The sequence below is a fragment of the Chlorocebus sabaeus genome, chromosome 15 (assembly GCF_047675955.1).
Source record: "Chlorocebus sabaeus isolate Y175 chromosome 15, mChlSab1.0.hap1, whole genome shotgun sequence".
NCBI classification, from domain to species: domain Eukaryota; kingdom Metazoa; phylum Chordata; class Mammalia; order Primates; family Cercopithecidae; genus Chlorocebus; species Chlorocebus sabaeus.
Window position 1 is genome coordinate 87,373,776 of NC_132918.1, and position 19,540 is coordinate 87,393,315.

At 38.0% G+C, this 19,540-nt stretch overlaps 1 protein-coding gene across 3 annotated transcripts in view; it reads right to left on the reverse strand.

Moving 5' to 3' along the window:
* The window catches only part of FGF12 (fibroblast growth factor 12), a 585,431-nt gene that overhangs the window by 240,064 nt on the left and 325,827 nt on the right, over positions 1-19,540 (reverse strand). The window lies entirely within an intron of this gene.

The following is a 19,540-nucleotide window of genomic DNA, read 5'->3' on the forward strand; positions in this document are numbered from 1 at the left end:
TAAATGAGTCATTATACTGGAGGTATCATAATTTATATTGCATTTTATTTAAAATTTGTGAAGTTATAGAGGTTGACATATGTTAGGTGCTTCCTATTTATTTTTTGTCTACAGAAATATAATTATGTGCTAGATATTTTCTCAGATGTTGTAGAGATCACAATTAGAAATCACATATGTATCATGTCCTAACAGAATTAATACTATTAAGAAAGATGTGTAACTTATAATCACATAAATTCAATACAGTAATACATGGAATAAGAGTTGAAGACAGAATATAGAAGGTAAAATAAAAATTTAAAAATTAACATCATTTTCTTAAAATTAAAGTCATCATAAATTATATTTTAAAAACATTTCACATTTTGAAAGCAACTTGCTATGTGATGCCAGACTGTGGAATTCTATAAAGAAGTATTCAAGTTTGAAAAATATATTTTAAAAGATATTCAATTTTTTTAAAAAATGAAACATATGGAAAAGAATAACAAAATAAGCAAAAATTTTCACTATGTCTTATGAAATATAAAGTGATGCCAAAATTTTGTCACTTATTTCCTGATACTGATGTCTGTGATACCAAATTACTGAAAAAAGGAAGCCAAAAAATAAAAAGGAAACTAAGGTAACCAAGAAAAAAAATAAAAGGATAATCTTACAACGAAACATAATCAATGGCTAACCAATGTGAAAAGACTAAAATTAACAATACATGGCCGGGCGCAGTGGCTCATGCCTGTAATCCCAGTACTTTGGGAGGCCGAGGCGGGCAGATAACCTGATGTCAGGAGTTCCAGACCTGCCTGGGCAACATGGTAAAACCCCATCTCTACTAAAGATGCAAAAATTAGCCAGGCATGGTGGCACATGCCTATAGTCCCAGCTACTCAGGAGGCTGAGGCAGGAGAATCATGTGAACCTGAAGTTGGAGGTTGCAGTGAGCAGAAAAGACGGCACCACCACACTCCAGCATGGCTACAGAGGGAGACTCCATCTCAAACAACAACAACAACAACAAAAACAATACATATTCCACAATCTTCCCCTGAGGTCTGGGACAATCTAGATCAAACAATTCCTCAAGGGGAAGGTTGGGAACAGCATACGTGCATTTTAATGCTACCCTTTCAGCATTAGCATTTCCATTTGTCTATTCTAGATTTTAAAAAAGAAACTAAACATTCATAATCTTTAATGTTTGATCTAGCAAAATAAAAAGAAGCAAAAAGGGAACAAAAATTTGGATCAACTCAACTTTATTTTGATTCTACTTAAAATTATTTTAAAATCTTTATTTGATACAAAAGGTTAATAAAAAGCCATTCTCTTATTAGTTATTATTAGACCCACTTTTCAAAATGTATAATTTCTACAAGAGTTGATAAATCAGAAGTGTCCGATATAAACTACAATTAGACTAGATGATGGCACAAAAAATCACTTCGAGGAACAAATGGTGAAATAAGGATTATATGTCTGATTAAGACCATCGTCCATAATATCTGGACAACAACAAGAACTTCCTTTACTTATCATGTTCTAAGTTTCCCTTTTCAATTTTAAAATGTTTAATCTAAACCAAGAATGGCACTATGGTAACCCAGGTATATAAAGAAAGAGCTGTCCTGTACGCTGACTCATAATCACGGACTTAGTTCACTTAGTTTATGAAAAACATTCAAATGTCCATGGGTTTTCCTTCCTTAGAACACATACAAAATGGCTGTTTAGATTCTAGCACACTACGTGAAAAATGTCAAAATGGAGGAATGAGGGAAAGCGCTTTTGTGTCATGTATTTCTGAGTTTCCTTAACTGCTGAGACATGCAGCCATACAGTTTCCCATCTCTATTCATTTATTTGTTGATGTGTTTACCGCCCACACTTACTGCCTACTGAAATTCTTCTCATCTTCTCCGGCCTGGCTCAAATGCCATACTTGGAGTGTGGGGGCTGTGGATACAGCTGAGAGAGAGGATAAAGAGATTGGATGAGATAAGATCTTACAAAGGTACAGTCATTTTAAAGCCATTTAAAGGTGCTCTTGTAAGGAATTGGGAACCTCTGCAAAGGTTTTTATAGGAAAGTAATGTGACATTAAATATGTTTTGAAAAATTCTGTGTGAAGAATAATCAGGGATTCAAGAAAAGGGAGGTTGAGACACCAGGTAGGAGATTTTACAGCATTTCAGGTTGGAACAACAAGCCCCTAAAGTATGGCAGGAGGGATGAAGAAAAGGTTATATGAAACAAAAGCTGTTAGCTATGTGATGGCCAGGACTGTGCTAATTCATCTTACTATCCCTTATAGTTCCCAGAAAGTCCTCAGTTAGTACCTGATGAATAAACAATAGAATAAAACGTTACAGAGACAGAGTCAATGAGGCGTGTGACTGACATGAGGAGATGAGTCAAAGATAAGTGGAGTCCCCAACTTGGCAAACAAGAGGGTCAGTGTAAGAAAACTACCAATATTTGCTAAGTGTCTACTAGGTATCATTAGTAGTGCCGTTGACTAAAAGGGGAAACTCGAGACACAAAGCAGGTTGGGTTCTGGAGGAAGATAATACATTCAAATCAAGGCAAATTGCATTTGAGTTACCAGTGGAACAACTACCGGCAGGCATCTAGCATGTAGTGGAAAATATGGACGAGGAGCTCAGATGTTAATCTGTGGCTCAAAAATATGGAGGAGACAAGTGAGGTCAATAAAAATGAGCTTATCCAAGGAGAAACCATAGCCAAGCAAAGAGAAAAGCATGAGCCCAAGGAGGACAATAAGATGTACTGTTTGGGGACTAGCAAAATGTATATCTCTTCATTATGATACTTTTCAGACTGTAACAATGAAATTGTGGACAACAATATGCTCAGAATTCTTAAAATTAACACACAGTAATGCCTTTGAGCATATAGTTTACATGCTGTGAAATCTACCTGCGAAAGTGCCTGAATCAATTCAGATGAGGTCTAGACCAACTGGAGACTTAATTTAGAATGCAGGCAAAAACATCTCATGAAAATCCTAAGAGTTTGGTTAACGTTAAAAAATAATAAAATCCCTACTGTGAAATTATAAAGTTCTTTTCTCAAAGCACATTATAAACAGCAGTTGCAAGGATTATTAACCAAATATTACTGTGCAGAGGGATAAAGTGATCTCTTAAAGGCCTCACAGAAATTCTAATCTCGACTGAAGGGATTTTACTCTGGGTTTATCAGACCAAATCTGGATTATTATACTTGATTCCAAGCAACACCCTCTACAATGATATTGATAAACTGGAGGTGAACAAATCTCCTATATGAAATACAGTTTTATACTAGGTGCTGTAAATCCTTCATCTCAAATAAATTCTTTCCAAATTTAGGATAGGTAAGTTTGGTGTCCTGATTTTCAGACAAGAAAAGTGAGGATTAGAAAAGTTCAATACCTGACCACGTCTCTCTGACATGTCAGTTTTTCGATATTACTTCTATAGATGAGCTTAATGCCACCTTGTATCAGAAAGAACTAAGAAACTAAGTGAGACTTAGATGGGAGGCAGTAAGACACGGATTGAGGAGCAGGGGAGAGGCAGTGTTGCATAATCAAAGATTTACATTTACTAAAGCCTTGCTACTCAATGTGTGGGCACCAGGCCGGCAGCAATGGTATCACCTGGGAGGGAATTCCAAAGTCACCCCCCAACTTGCTGAAACAGAATCTGCATTTCACAAGTTTGAGAAGTGCTGATCTAAAGAACTATTATGGAGAGAAGGGATTGACATTTTTTCCTATGTTTTTATTTTTGTTTCTCAGAAGACTTGAATTAAGAAGATTCCAAAAGACAGATTTTGAATTAATACTGGAGGAAATCATTTAATAATCAGAGCTGACAGCATGTGTCATCCATTGAAGATCATAAGATTCAAGTAGAAAGCTGAACTAAAGCTGTGAGTGGTGGCTCATGCCTGTAATCCCAGCACTTTGGGAGGCAGGTGGGCTGATCACTTGAGGTCGGGAGTTCAAGACCAGCCTGACCAACATGGAGAAACATCTCTACTAAAAATACAAAAATAAAAAATAAAATAGAAGGGCGCTGGGCATGGTGGCACATGTCTGTAATCCCAGCTACTTGGAAGGCTCAGGCAGGAGAACTGCTTGAACCCAGGAGGTAGGAGGTTGTGGTGAGCCAAGATTGCGCCATTGTACTCCAGTCTGGGCAACAAGACTGAAACTCAAGGAGAGAGAGAGAGAGAGAGAGAGAGAGAGAGAGAGAGAGAGAGAAAGCAAGTGAGAGAGAGAGAGAGGGAGAGGGAGAGAGGGAGGGAGGGAGGGAGGGAAGAAGGAAGCAAGCTGAACTACACATGTAATTTGTGGTGTTCTGCATCTCCTCTAACCCACGACCTTTTTAAGATAAAGGCCTTTTTTTTCTCTCTATTGACCCATACTTCAGTACTAGATAGATTACAAGTAGACAATGGATGTTTGTCAAATAATTGAAAATGTAAATGAATGCACAGTGGTGACGCAGTCAGTGGGTTCAAATATGAAGTTACATTGCCTGTGAAGTTTTCTACAATATTAAGACTCTGTGATTATAATGTTAATGGGGTAGAGGTTTGCTTTTTAATTCTATCTATATGTGGGATAGAGCAGAATCAAAACATTTCACCTAACAAACTCGAATTTCCCAAAAGTTCATAGTGTATGTGAAGATGGCTCTATTTATGAGTATTCATAGAGCATTGCTGAGTGCCTTTCACTCTCCCTCTCCACCAGGAGTGATAATCTGCATTTACCATGCTTTGTTAGGCCTATGTCATTGGTAAGGTGACTCATCTAACAAATATATTTGATGTGACATCTGCGTGTCAAGCAATATGCTAGGCTTTGTTCTTTACCATGTTCTACATAAGGACTAAACTCAAGAAATGACTTTATTAGCACCCTGTTCTAATCAAACAGTAAACTAGCCAGTGATTCAGTAGAATCCTACATTCACTCTCAACTCATATGTAAATAGGGAGAAATAATCCTATAGGAGCTCTCCAAATTGTTTTTGTAAAAGTTTCCTCATGTTGGATACACACTATGAGGTGGCCTCTAACTGACTCTTAGGATATTTTCCTCAAAAAGAAAAAGCCCTTCTCGTGGTTAAAACTGATTTTGTATTATACTTCAAATTCAGGAAGTAGGCCAAGCTTCTTTTTGGTGAAGTAACATGATCAATGGTACAAAAGATAAAACTGAATTTTCCTGTGTTTATTGTAATCATACTGCACAGATAAAGGAAATGGGGGAAGAAAAGAAAAAGGTCAAATACCAATAACACCTATGGAAGTCGGTAATGTGGATAATACACATAAATTAAACTCACAGAAACTCTAAGATATCATTTTAGGATATATTTTAATCATATCCTTCCTTATCAAGTCTTCTACTATTATCACTAATGAGCATAAATTAATTTCACAAACTGCCCATAATATTAAACGTGATGATTCCAAGAAAATGTCAAGACTGATATTTAGTAAATGTTGTCTTTTTAAAAATTTCCATAATTGATGAAGTCCTGGTGGAAAACATATCTAAAACTTATTTTCCAAGTCTGGGAAATCTAAAAACTTGATAATTAAGGCATGATTTGCCTCTCCACAAAAATTCCAATCAGTTCCCATGGCATCCTATACTTTACCACATTTCTATTGCTTAAAACTGTACTGCAATATGACATTACACATTAACCTACTCAGACATAAAGTCTCCAACATTCACTCAAAATCACATGGTTCCTTTCCTGTCTGTTTTTTAAAAATTGTTACATTATCTTTGAGACTACAGTAGTAAATAAATGTGTTTTCCATTAAAACAAATACTAGTTCCACTATTTTATTAAATTCCTCTGGGGCTGAGGTCCAAACTTATGTAATGGTCTACTTTGAAGGCCTGTCAAAATCCTAGAAACTAAAATAAGGAAAATTTAGAAATACAGTAAATTTGTGTCCCATTGAATGAATCTAAGAACAAATAAAGAATATACAACAGAGAAGCTAATAAAAATATATTTGTTAAATTTGTGATATTCCATTTAATATATATCAAATCTTCTAGAACTTCATATCAAACATCATTAAGCCATTTTCTTATATCTGACATACAGATATCTTGGAATACATACACCTGTCCTCCCTGAGTATCAGCACCATAAATATACATCAAGAACAATAAATCTGAAAGGAATTTCGGAAATCATTGATAGTAACCCTTTTATGCTGAAAATAACGAAACTAAGTGGAAGAGAAGAAAAATGACTTCCCCAAGGTCACTAGGACTCTGACTCCAAGTCCAGTATTTTTTCTCTGACATCATTTTACCTTAGACTGAATCAAAAGCCTCTTTTATTTATATCTTCTTTTTAAAAAGGTTGAGTTTCAAACCAAGAAAAAGAATAAATACAGAGAACTGTAGCATACACAGAAGACTTATTTAATGCTGCTATCAATAACCTTAAAATAAGAGAAAAGAAGAAAAACCAATGAGGTAATCAAGAGTTGACAGAAAGAACCTTTTTCATTAAACCCAATCAATACTGTATTTCCCCATCACTTAGCACTTCACCAAAGAAAGTGAAACCAGAGTGAATATGTTCCCTCAAGGGTATTTAACACTAAAATGACTTGTTGGTCTCAACTGTAAATGTAAGGACCAGACATGACTAAATCAGAAATCGATTGCAAAGGTTATTCCTCATTAACCTTACATTAAGAAACCTAAGCCAGTCAAAATAGAAGTGGGCCCTTTTCCAAATTTGCTGCACCACCCACTCCTTCTAGGTTTCTGGGGCAAAGACATAAATTAATATAAAGATGTTCCTTCTTTCAGCATTCCCACAGAAACTGCCCCCTGCATCAGTGGGTGCTCTGGTAAGAAAGAGGTAAAGTTTGAAGGTGTTAGGCAAAGTAAATACTAAGTATAAGAAGCGATGGCCATTACGAGTTGGGTTGGGGAATAAGTAAAGACATGACGTTCTCAGTATTTATCTAACAGTTACATATCAAATTAAACTGGAGTAACAATATTTTTGGAATTTCAAATGAATATCAAATAATATCAAATATTCAAATAATATCAAATGAAGAGATATTTGTGTTAGCCAAAAATATTGATTTATTTTCTTTCCCAACATTTTCATATATATGCAGAAATTCCCTCAGAGCCTGACTAGTACTGATGCCATGAGCACATTAGTCACCATTGGAATTAATTTCGTTTTGATGAATGATTTCTGATCACCTACTATGTAGAAAGCATTGAAATGACAAGGCCCTTGCCCTCCAGGAACTCACTCTCCAGCTGCAGAGACGAAGAGGTACTTACAGAGCAATTATAAGAGAAGACAGACTAACTGCAGACAACAGTGCAGGGTACAAAGCCTGGGGCAGGCAGTGATTCATTCTACCTGGAAGGATCTGCGAAGATCTGGCAGAAGAGATGGGAGTTGAGCTGGGCTTTGAAGAATGGGCAGGACTGCAGCAGAGTGGATAAATGAGGGGTTGTCTCTGGGTAAGTGAAGGATAGGTGTGGAGGTTAATGGCATCCCTCGTGGAGAAATAAAAACATCTATAAACTAAAAGAACTGAAATGGATAGATGCAGTAAATGTTCTATGAATGTCAAGAAGGTTTGGGTCAGCTAGAGTAGTATGTGGGGAAGGGTGGAGAATGAACCTTGATTGTGGAGCCTATTCATATTGATGATACAATAATAATCTGTCTGCTCTTAACCAGGCATTGAGCCCACACATGTGTTTTTAAAAGACAGATTGTGGCTAATTTTTTTAAATTAAGAAATTACTGTTTTTCTTGAAATATAGACATTAAAGGAGGAACGGTCCAAAATAATACAGCAAAACTATAACTTGGAACACAGTAACGCAAATCAGGCAAGAGTTAACAAATCTTAATTATATACCACCTTACACAAAAGAAGACAATGATTTTCTCAGTATTTCTATATCCCACTCCCAAGCACATGATATACAAATACTCAATAGGTGTCTAGCAACATAACTTGACTATAGATATTTAAACACAGCTACCCAACATTTATATTGCTCCAGACACAGAACAGGCATATAGCTCTTGCTACCAGCACTGGGCAACGGGCCCCAAAAGGAGGCAGCTGTGGTGCAGCAGTAAAGGTATAGCCTTATCGCAAATGTCAGTCCTTGCTCTGCCTTTCATAGTTGTATGACCTAACACCCATTATGAGTCTCATTTCTTTCTTCCATGAGGTGGGCAGGTGTATTGTAATGAGCTCTGTTTTCCAATTCAAACCCACCAACACTTTCCATATATACCCTACCAGGTAGATATCTCAAGGCTAATGTCACAGGTACTTAACTCCAAGTGCAAGATATATAATGGCCTGAGACAAAAGTCTTAATCAAAGTGCCAGTTCAACCAGAGTTTGAATTCAAATAATGAACCCAGGTGCATAAAGCTTGCTGCTCTTCAGACCTCACAGGTGTCCACATAATCTCAAAGAAAACCAGCTTCAGAAGGAATGTAGTTGCTGAGCATGAAAAAAACAGCAGGCAGAACAGCAGTTTCAGTGAAAATAACAAGAGTTAGGACCAAGGAACCTCCATCTTCACCAGACTAAAACTTACCCCAAAGGGGCAGGCTCCCAACCAAGATGGTAGTTCCATTAGCAGAATCATAATGAATGGAACTCTAACTCATAAAGCCATGTGGGAACCCAGAAAACGCACTCGGGAGCATTTCAAAGAAGGGAGCTTTGTGGCAATACCAGGAAAAGCATCATTTCAAAGCAAGTTTCCTTCTTGGTCCTGCTTTTCTCATGACCTGTAGGTGGAGAGGGAGGAGTAGATAGATGCCTGGGAAACCAGAGCTGCAGAATGTGGAGGCGGCCTGGCCACAATGCTGCCAACTCCTTTCCTGAGCAAAAGCTGCAGAGGATAATGGCCCAGGGATTGTCAGGGAAAGACAGGTGAGGCAACGAGGCCATGAGGAATCCTCTCTACTTTTCCGAAAAGAAAGTAAAGCTCCAGTTTCTCAGAGGAATATCCTATAAGAAGACTACAGAGGATGCCTGGGTTTCTATCATTGTGACTTCCTTTCCTAGAATTCTGAGCTTCTGAACCATCATCTCATATGCCATCTCTTCTTCTCCTAGCTAGACTCGAGTTGCAAAAACCCACTGCAATATCCTTTGAAGCAACAAAGCAGGAGACCAACATATATGTGACTCGCTCCTCACTGAGAAACTTTGGTTTCCATAGAATTTGAGATCCTTTGTATTTTCCATCATTTTATGTTAATTACTCAGATATGGACGAACCTTTTCTGTTGCGGCCTCTGTGGGTGACTCTGGATGACTTTCCTTTCTCAAATGTAATATCGTGTGTAGAAGGTATATTGTGTAGACAGCTAGAGCTATTTGACTGAAAACAGAACCTGACACCTATTCTAACCAGGAAATTTGAATACAGATCCCTACTTTGGGCACTTATTTAAATTCTGCCCCTGTTTCTTAATGATTTTTAAAGCATTATCTGATTCTAGGACACTGTGAAGGTGATCTGGGTCATCTTTTGAGTTCCCAAAATTAAAATGCAACATTTAAATCACCAGTGCAATTGGAAAAAAAAAAAAACTTTATGAACTTTTTACTCTATTTTATCTTTATAACTTACGCAACTTATCCAGGTTTATAGTTCTTCTTTCACGAATTTCACTCTTCCCTTCAAACCCCCTTTAAAAAAAAAATCTATAACACAGCACGCAGCACACTGATGTAATTCTTAATTCTTGAGGGACAAAATAAGCCTAAATTGGTGTCAAGAGAAAGACTGATATTTTAGACAGATTTCTTTATTAGTGCATTGTGAGTAATTAAACCATGGGATGCAGTTAGGAACACCCAAAAAAGCACACTAAGAAAATAGTCTTGTCCTTCAAGTAAGAAGCAGGGAAAAGATTTGTGTTTCATGTTCCCAGTCACAAATGTTTCTCCTGGGGTGAGGGGAGCCATAGTTAATGGCTTTTCAGGCTAAAGAGGCCCTTATGGCCGAGCGCGGTGGCTCACGCCTGTAATCCCAGCACTTTGGGAGGCCGAGGCGGGATGATCACGAGGTCAGGAGATCGAGACCAGCCTGGCTAACACAGTGAAACCCCGTCTCTACTAAAAATACAAAAAATTAGCCGGGCGTGGTGGCAGACGCCTGCAGTCCCAGTTACTCGGGAGGCTGAGGCAGGAGAATGGTGTGAACCCAGGAGGCAGAGCTTGCAGTGAGCCGAGATGGCGCTCCAGCCTGGGCAACAAAGCACGACTATGTCTCAAAAAAAAAAAAAAAGCCCTTATATATTCTTTTTTCTTTTTTTTTTTTTGGGCAAGGGGGCAGAGTCTCGCTTTGTCACCCAGACTGGAGTGCGGTGGCGCGATCTTGGCACACTGCAACCTACACTTCCAGGGTAGGTGATTTTCCTGCCCCAGCCTCCCAAATAGCTGGGATTACAGGCATGCACCACCCCGCCCGACTAACTTTTGTATTTTTAGTAAAGACAGGGTTTCACCATGTTGGCCAGGCTGGTCTCAAACTCCTGACCTCAAGTGATCTGCCTGCCTCAGCTTCCCAAAGTGCTGGAATTACAGGCGTGAGCCACCACAGCAGGCTAGCTCTTATATATTCTTATATATAACTTGTTTGTTTTTCAAAGACAGAAACTGAGGTCCATTTCCAGGACTGGCAGAGTAGAAAGAAAACTAGATTAGGAAAAACAAACCTGAGTTCAAATTCAGAATCGAACCAGTCCTGTGAAACTGAGAAGTCCCAGGATCTCAGCATCCTTAGGTGGGAAGGAGAAATGCTAACCTCAGAATCCTTCTTCCTCTGAGGCTTGCCCAATGAGTCAGGATCATTTCCTCATTGATTTAATGGCAACGGAAGAACTGCAGTGACACAGGCAGTATGCTAAGTGCTGAGAAATCTAGTGCTGACCAGGTCCTGTGCTTGGGAACTGAAGTTTTCACCAAGAAGATGAGGCATGGAAGCATTCTATATGATGATGTAGCTCAGTTTTGGGACATCATTAAGCACAGGAAAGATTCAAATATAAGCAAAAAGAAAAAAAGAGAGAAAAATGGTGCCTTGGATGGAATGCTTACGTGCCCCTCCCCTGCCCAATGCTGAAATCCTAACCTCCAAGATGATATTAGGAAGTGGAAGCCTTTGAGAAGTGATTAGGTCATGAAGGCTCTGCCCTCATGAATGGGATTAGTGGTCTTACAAAAGAGACCTCAGAGAGCTCCCTTGCCCCTTCTGCCATTTGAAAAAGCAGCAGAGACGGCCATCTATGACCCGGGAAGCAGGCCCTCCCAGACACCAAATCTTCTAGCACCTTGATCTTGGGAATGCCAGCCTCTCGAACTGTGAAAAATAGATTTCTGTTGTTTAACCCACCTGTGCGTGGTATTTTGTCATAACAACCAGAATGGACTGAGACAGAAGAGACCATCATTATAAATTATATTGGTGTATAAAATTTCTAGGCATCATGGATGTGTTGCTAAAGACATTAATAAAACCATTAATTTTGTTTAAGGGCCACAAGTTATGAAATAAAGGAATTGGAACAGGTTGGGGACTCTCAATCCTGGCTGCGTATTAGCATCATATAGGGGGTTCAAAACAAGCCAACAAAACTAACGGCTGATGCCTGGGTCCCCGATTGAACACACTAAATCAGACTTTCTAGGTGTTTGGCATTAGTACATTTTAAAAACTCCCAGTTGATTTCATTTTGCAGCTAGGGCTGAGAACCACTGGCTTATATAAGCTCTAAGTGCTAACATTTTGTGATATGACATACAGATCCTATTTGTCCCATGTCATTCTTTACTTCTAGGGAACCAAGTTTGGTCTTAGGCCTTAGGGGTCCTCTCTACTGACTCCTAAAAAGTAATGAAGAAAAGACTGCATGGAGTACAGTCATCCCTCCCTGTGTTCAGGGTGAGGAGTGGTGGTTACAGGACCCCCACCCTAAGGATACCCAACCTGAGGATCCTCAAGTCCTTTACATAAAACGGCAGAGTATTTGCATAGCATCGTTGTACTATGGTTTTCTTCTTGAAATATTTCCCTCCATGGTTGTTTGAATCTTCAAATGTAAAACCGTCAGTCCAAGTTAGAAGCATGGAGTCTGGGAGGCCTATAAATACTACAAACTAATCAAATCACTAACAATAGGCAGAAAAAGAGTACTTTACAAAATTTGTGTTTGTAAAGTCACTTGACTATTCAAAGGCCACTCAGTGTTTCCCTGAGAGTTCAAGTATAAAGTAAACAGCCTTATATATATGGGTATTGTAAAACTATTAACAATAAATAAAATCCAATCTTCCACCTTCACGTTCTTTTCTTTTTTCTTTTTTTCTTTTTTTTTTTTTTTTTTTGAGACTGAGTCTCGGCCTGTGGCCCAGGATGGAGTGCAATGACGCAATCTCAGCTCAATGCAACCTCCGCCTCCCAGATTCAAACGATTCTCCTGCCTCAGTCTCCCAAGTAGCTGGGATTACAGGCGCCCACCTCCACGCTCAGCTAATTTTTGTATTTTTAGTAGAGACGGGGTTTCACCATGTTGGCCAGGCTGGTCACGAACTCCTGACCTTGTGATTCGCCTGCCTTAGCCTTCCAAAGTGCTGGGATTATAGGTGTGAGCCACCAGGCGCAGTCCCCACCTTCACATTCTATAGTGTTTTCTAGTTGGGCAATTACATTATTTGACCTCTATCAACCCTGCTCCTTCCCCATTCCATCTCCACAAACATGCAATTCACGATGGAATAGCACAGCCAGGAATCATTCAGGCACCTTCCACTCTCCACTCATCGTCTACCTCTCATGAGGTTCTGCTCATTCTGCCTCTACCCATTCTTTTCATATGCATGGCCACCAACTTCGTTTCAACATCATCTATAACCTAAACCAGTGGTTCTCAAACTTTCTGTTTTCAGGATCCTTTACACTCCTAGAAATTATTGAGTACCCCCAAAGAGCTTTTGTGCTTATGTAGTTTATATCTCTCAATATTTACTGTATTTAGAAGTTACAGTGAAATTTTTCAAATGATTATTTGTTTATTAATACAATAATAAGCTCCACTAAGTGTTAACATGAATAGCATGATCTAATAAAACTTATCTGTATTTTCCAAAACAAACAAAAAGGAATTAATGAAAAAACTAGTTTATAAATTGTTTGTAAATCTTTTTAACGTCTGGCTTAATAGAAGTCATTGTTCTCAAGTCTGCTTCTGCATTCAATCTCTTTTGATATCTTATTGTGGATGAAGTACATAAGGATAACCTGGCCTCATAAAGAAACGTGGCTGAAAAGGGAGGAAACTTTTAGTACTTTTTACAGATGATTGTGGATATATCACACAGTCTCTGGAAAATTCCAGTGGACACTTGTGACAGAATGAGTTAAAATGGCAAATAACTAGTGGTATTAGGAAATATTTTTTATGAAAATCATTTTGACCTTGTGGATCCACTAAAAGATTATCGGGAAGCTTCTAGGGCCTCTGTACTGTACTTTGAGAACTGCTGGTCCAGACTGATGCCCTAGCCTCCTTACTGTTCCTTTGCTTCTACTCTGGCTCCATTGCTATCCATTCTCTTCTCCAAAGCCAAAGTGCCCAGTTAAAAATACAAGTTGCAATGATATCACCCCATACTGCTGATCTTTCTTTGGACCCTATATTAAAATACAAAATTCATCTTAGGCTTCTCAAGGTCCTGCAGTTCTTGCCAAGCTTTCCAACATCATCTGTACCCCTCTCCCCTTTGTTCTCGTTGCTCCAGCTATACTTCAATTTCTTCAAAAGCACCGAGCTCTCTCTCACATCAATCTTCATGCAAGTTATTCTCTTCTGCCTTGAATGTTCTTCCATCCCTGTATGCTTATTTTATCTTTTGCAGCTCAGCTTAAATGATTCTTCCTCAAAGAGGCATTTCTTGACCAAAAGTTAGAGGTAATATCTTCATTTTACAAATCAGCAAACTGATATCTTTGAGGTGCAAAGATATTAAGAAACTTGCCTAATGTTCTTACAAATAATAAGACCATAATTTGAATTCACATCCCACTCCAAAGTCCAGGTACCTAATCATTCTGCTATGCTATCACTTAAGTTAAACAAACAAACAAAAAGATTAAATCTTACAGGGCTCTCTTTAACTTGGTGTTAACCTCTTCACTCTCCAAAACATCTGAAGCAATTGTTTATGTTTATGGTTAAGAGAGTCTGGCCCTCTGGGCCCAAGTCTCCCAGAGGGTCATTAGATATCCCCTGTGGCAACCCTTGATATCTTCAAGGCTCCTGGCATTCAGATAGGAACATCTGAGCCAGGAGCCTAAGACGCTCAGCACATAACAACATAGCCATGGGACTGCTTCTTCAGTCCTGCCCTGAAGATCTCCATCAGCTTTCCACTTCTCTCCTCCACCCTGGGGGCTCTAGACCACACACACAGCAAAACAAACCATGTAATCATGTTCTACATTTCTTGAGCTTTTTATCATATTCACCCCAACAATAGTTTCCCAGCTTCAAGTCACATTAAGTTATTTCAGATTCAGGGCTTCCTAGCCCTCAGTGTGGTGGGAGATAAAGGCAGATTATCTGCAGTGTGGGACTGAGGGCCATGTGACACTTAGTCATCTTCTGATTCCATGAATCTGAACGAGTCTCATTGCCACTTGAGGCTTAGTTTTCTTTTTTCTAAGATGGGGCTATCTCAGCAGACTGCTACGAAAAGTAAAACAAGCAAACATTGTAAAGAAATTCTATAAATCCTGAAGTCATTATTATTAAAATTTATTATTATAGATGATTAATTTATAGGCATTTTGCATCTAAGCTTTTCCCAACTCACAGATGCTTAGGAAGTAGTCTTGGAATCAGAGCCCTTTAGATGTGGTGTGCCTTTCTTTAAAAATAAGAAAAGTTCTGTAATTCCATGGGTAAGCCAGAAGATAAAATCCAAAATGTAGCATATCAAGTGTTTCTCCTATGTCTAACAAGGCTGTTTTGCGGAACCATCATAAAATCTATAATAATTCTATATGTCAAAAGCAAATATACATGATGATCATGCATTCAAAGAAGAGACAAGAAAAAATTAATCACTATTAGCACGTTTTCCAAAGCAAATCTACAAATTTTCCAGAGCAAATTTATTCTCTCACCAAGAATAAAAGCAATGTGTTTCTATACGAGTAAGCCCAAGACCTTTTAAAATACAATTTTATGAGACAAAGCTTACATTTCTAAAGATCGTCCAAAATATTCCTATTGCTTCCTCAAATGCAGAGACTGCCTCATTTCCTATAAATTGTTTTTCTCCTTCTGTTCAAGAATAACAAATTCATTAAAACTTTAAAGACTTAATCTCGAGTTATGGCTTGATGAGATCTCTGTGGGATGAAAGAAATCAAGAGATCACAATAACTGCTATTTTAAAATGTTCTTGCAATGGAAACATAATTTATTGATGAGAACGCACTGCTATAGAGAGAAAAGAATTTTAAAAGCATGTTCAAAATATCAGTTTAAACCCTAAGATGGGTTTCTGAAAAGTTAGGGGTCTCACTGTTTTATTTTTTTAACAAACATCAAGCCAAATATCATTTAATTAGGCTGATTTTGTAGTTCAGATATGAGTCATACTTTTAAAAGAGAAAATGTAATCAAAGTACTTCCTATAAATGTAAAATATCACCTGTCATATAAATCTCTTCTTGACCTATATATTGGCCAAAACTATTGCAATTTATAAAAATCTAACTCATATTCCATAAATCACATGATTAAACATTTGACCTTTACTGTCAACTTTCTTCTTGAAGTTTCTATTTCCTATGATATTTTCTTCCTCTATGCAAAAGGATATATTTTATAATAAAACTGTTGATTGAGTATACTGTTAAACACTATGCATCTACTAAAACAATTTAAAATAATACTGAAATATTTTGAATAACCGTAATTTTTATAACAGCAGAAACAGGGACTCAGAAAGATAAGGTAAATGAAAATCAACAAAATTGGGTAAATTACAATTACTACTTTGATTTATTTTACCATGTAGGGTAATTCTACCCCATCACTTTTTAAAGGGATCAGTGTATGAAACTGAATCTTTAAATAATAAAAAAATTCTGAAGACCTTTAGGTTTTAAGATAGATTTTTCCTGATTGATTATTCTTTTAATGTTCTGGTTTGAGGTAAGAAACTAAGCTATATAGAAATATAATAAAAACACCCACATCACTTAAAATACCTAGATTTAGGCTTAATCAATTGCTTTGCTCTTTCCAGAGAGGGTCTCATTTGAAAACTGGAAGAGTAATATTGATGACCTCCAAGGTTCATGGCCACTCAGACATTCAGATTCTGCAAATACCTTTCCCTCCTTGATTGTGAGTTTTACCCTTTGTCTGTAATAACTTATGAGTCAAAACATACATCATTTTGTAGTCAATCATTTGTACTAGCGTTTCTATTCAAAATAAAGCAAAAGGTTGGACATGAATAAGCATATAATTCATACGGATGTGCTAATAGTCTAGATACAGCAAATTAAGTGGTATCAACATTTAGGAAAATATTCTAGTGTGCCTGACTAATACAGCCTTTTCACACATAAATAATGACTCAAATAATGACTATAAGAACACTCTTTTCTCATTAGAAAGTACACAAAATAGAAATGTTTTAAAGGCTTTTTCACAGTTCAATGGCCTCATCCAACTTTCCAGTTCAGGGTCTCCAACATTTCATTTTCAAAGATCTACAGCCCACACAGTGTCTAAGGGGCTTATTAACCCTATGTTGCCTATAGGTCTTCAATAATGCTATAGGGTGGTCATTGCTGAAATCCAATGGCCTCCTTAGCCTATGCCTTCTTCTACAAGTTACCTCTTCTACTCTACCCTATATCTGTTCTAATTATAAAATAATGATCACAATGATAACAATAATACCAATGGTTAAAACTGTGACAGAAGACATCCAGTTCTTCACACTAGTTGACAATACTTTCTACTGTGTTGCAAAGAAGGTAGGAAAGAAAGTCAACTGAATCTAGTTCTAGTCTCAATTTTGACAAAACCTAGTTGTGCAACCCTAGATAAATTAGAAACTTGCAATGGCTCCAGGATTTCTCATCTATAAAGACAGAGATTTTGCTGCACAAAAAGGATCCACTGTGCACCCTGGCCCTGAAACTGTGTGATGTGAGGCCGTACCTAGTCATTTCCCATATTTTCATTCTGCATTACTGTCATTTTAAATCTGAACCCTTTGCCATGGTAATTTCAGGATCGCCACTATATTTATAAAAAATCAACACTACATATATCAGAACTTGGTTAGCTAAGAAAAAAGAGAAGCAGAGATACTCAATGTGTCAGCCCTGAAATCAGAAATACAACCGTGGCCTTTCCCATCAAACTCTTGCCTTAGATTCACTTCCTAAGCCTCACTCCCCTAGAAAGTCTGGCCAATGGAACATGTGTCTCAGTGACAGAAATTCAGAGTGGAAATTCTTTATCAGGACAAATTATTCCAGTTCGCCACTTTACCATTTGTGAGTTACTTTGTTAGTTCACGATGATATGGCTTAGGAAGGCTAGTGGTTTCAAGAATAAGTCAAACATTAAGTGACTACAACATCAAAGTGATTATAAAACAGATTCAAATAGTTTTCTTTTTGGTGTTTAGCAACTTCCTCCCAATCCAGCTAAAGATTCCTCTCTGGAACTGATATGTGGAGGGTGCTATCTCTCTATAAATAGACTTATTCCATGCTATGTGAATCATGGCTGCTGACAGCAAATCAACAGATTAATTATTTGGCTTTGTTAGTAAAGATAATAGCACACTATCATCTTCCCAAAAAGCTTTTCCACACACCACACGCCCATTCTTCTAAGCTAAGCTTCAGAACAAACTGAAATGGTATACAAATACACGCAGGTTGCCCTTGCACTGAGAATGTCTTAATAGGTCCTGCCATCTCTCTGCCAGATTGTTATTGTGACACTTTAGCTATAGGAAGTCACTAGTCAGGATCCTCTCTGATAAGGTGAACACTATGTAGAAGAAAAAGGGAGGCAAATTAAATGGACACTGAAGAAAACCATAAACTCAGAAATTGCCTCAAATCTCTGTTTTCTAATGAGATGCTAAGGAAGAGCCCACAGGAAGCAGTAAATACGGTCCTTCCTTCCCATGCAAAATGAAGCCATGAAAACAAAGCCATGCAGAAGTAAGCCATTGATCATCTCCAAGTCAACTCCAGAGATCAGGATCAGTTTATCTTATCCGTTCACATATATCCACCTATCATTCTTACTATCTTGTTTTTTAGAAGAGGCTGACTAGGATCAACTCAAAGACGTCATGTAATTATCCCAACGAGAGCGCAAGCACGTACCTCAGAGATTGAGATATAAAAGTCACACTGAGTTCAGAACCTTAAAGTTCTCTGTAGACCACATAAGCCCTAAGAAAAGAAGGCCTCCAAATTATCCCTCCACAACAGAACAGGTTATTTTATTTTCCGCGAGGTGAATTTCTTTGTAGAGGTAATTCAAACTATTGCATAAATCTTCACTTTATAAAATGAACATGCTATACTAATTGGACATAAAATAATACAGACTAGTAGCTCCTGTCTTGGGATCATAACTATTTTCGTATGCTCTTGAGATTTACTACTTTATCATCATCACAAAATAAGAAAATGAGTCTAGTATGGAGTGGACAATGTCATGAAAACTCAATGGAAAATGAAACAGGGTCGCTTCTTCACAAGACTTAATCCCAAATTTCTGAGCTAATTCTGAGCCCCACTTGTCCAGACTTCCCAAGTGTGGTCCTTCATCCAATGGACCCATCCATGTGCCTCATTGCTAGAAACCAACAGCACACCACAGTCAGAGTTGCAAAGAGACAAACTAGCCAACTGAGTACAGAGCAGGCTCCCTTTCTAGACAGTGCTGCCTTTCAGTTGTCCACAACAGGGGTAGAGTATCTGCAGAATGCAAATGGTTCTGCAGCCACAACCAGAAAACCAACAGTCTGATGGAAGCACAGATCTCTCCGCAATTCTGCTTTCATTCTCTCAAGCTGGGAACACTGGCCTGGCTTGAGCTGGGAATCATCATGTCGAAACTTGGGGTGTCCAATTTCCCTTTGCAAGTAGAGACATATCCAAAACAATCATCTGTGGTCAGGGCTGCAGAAAAGCCCATGCCATGAAAATCTCTGATCAAGCTGAAGTTTTCTTTACACTCCTTGAAGCCAAACTGTGTATACTGTCTTGTTCCCTCAATGTCCCAGAAGTGTGAGTGTGCTAAGTATGGTAATAGGACAGAAACGTTAATGAGCAGAGTCCTTGGAAACCATGAGAGGGGTTGGAAGAAAATAACAGGAAAATGAAGACTGTGTAAAGGAA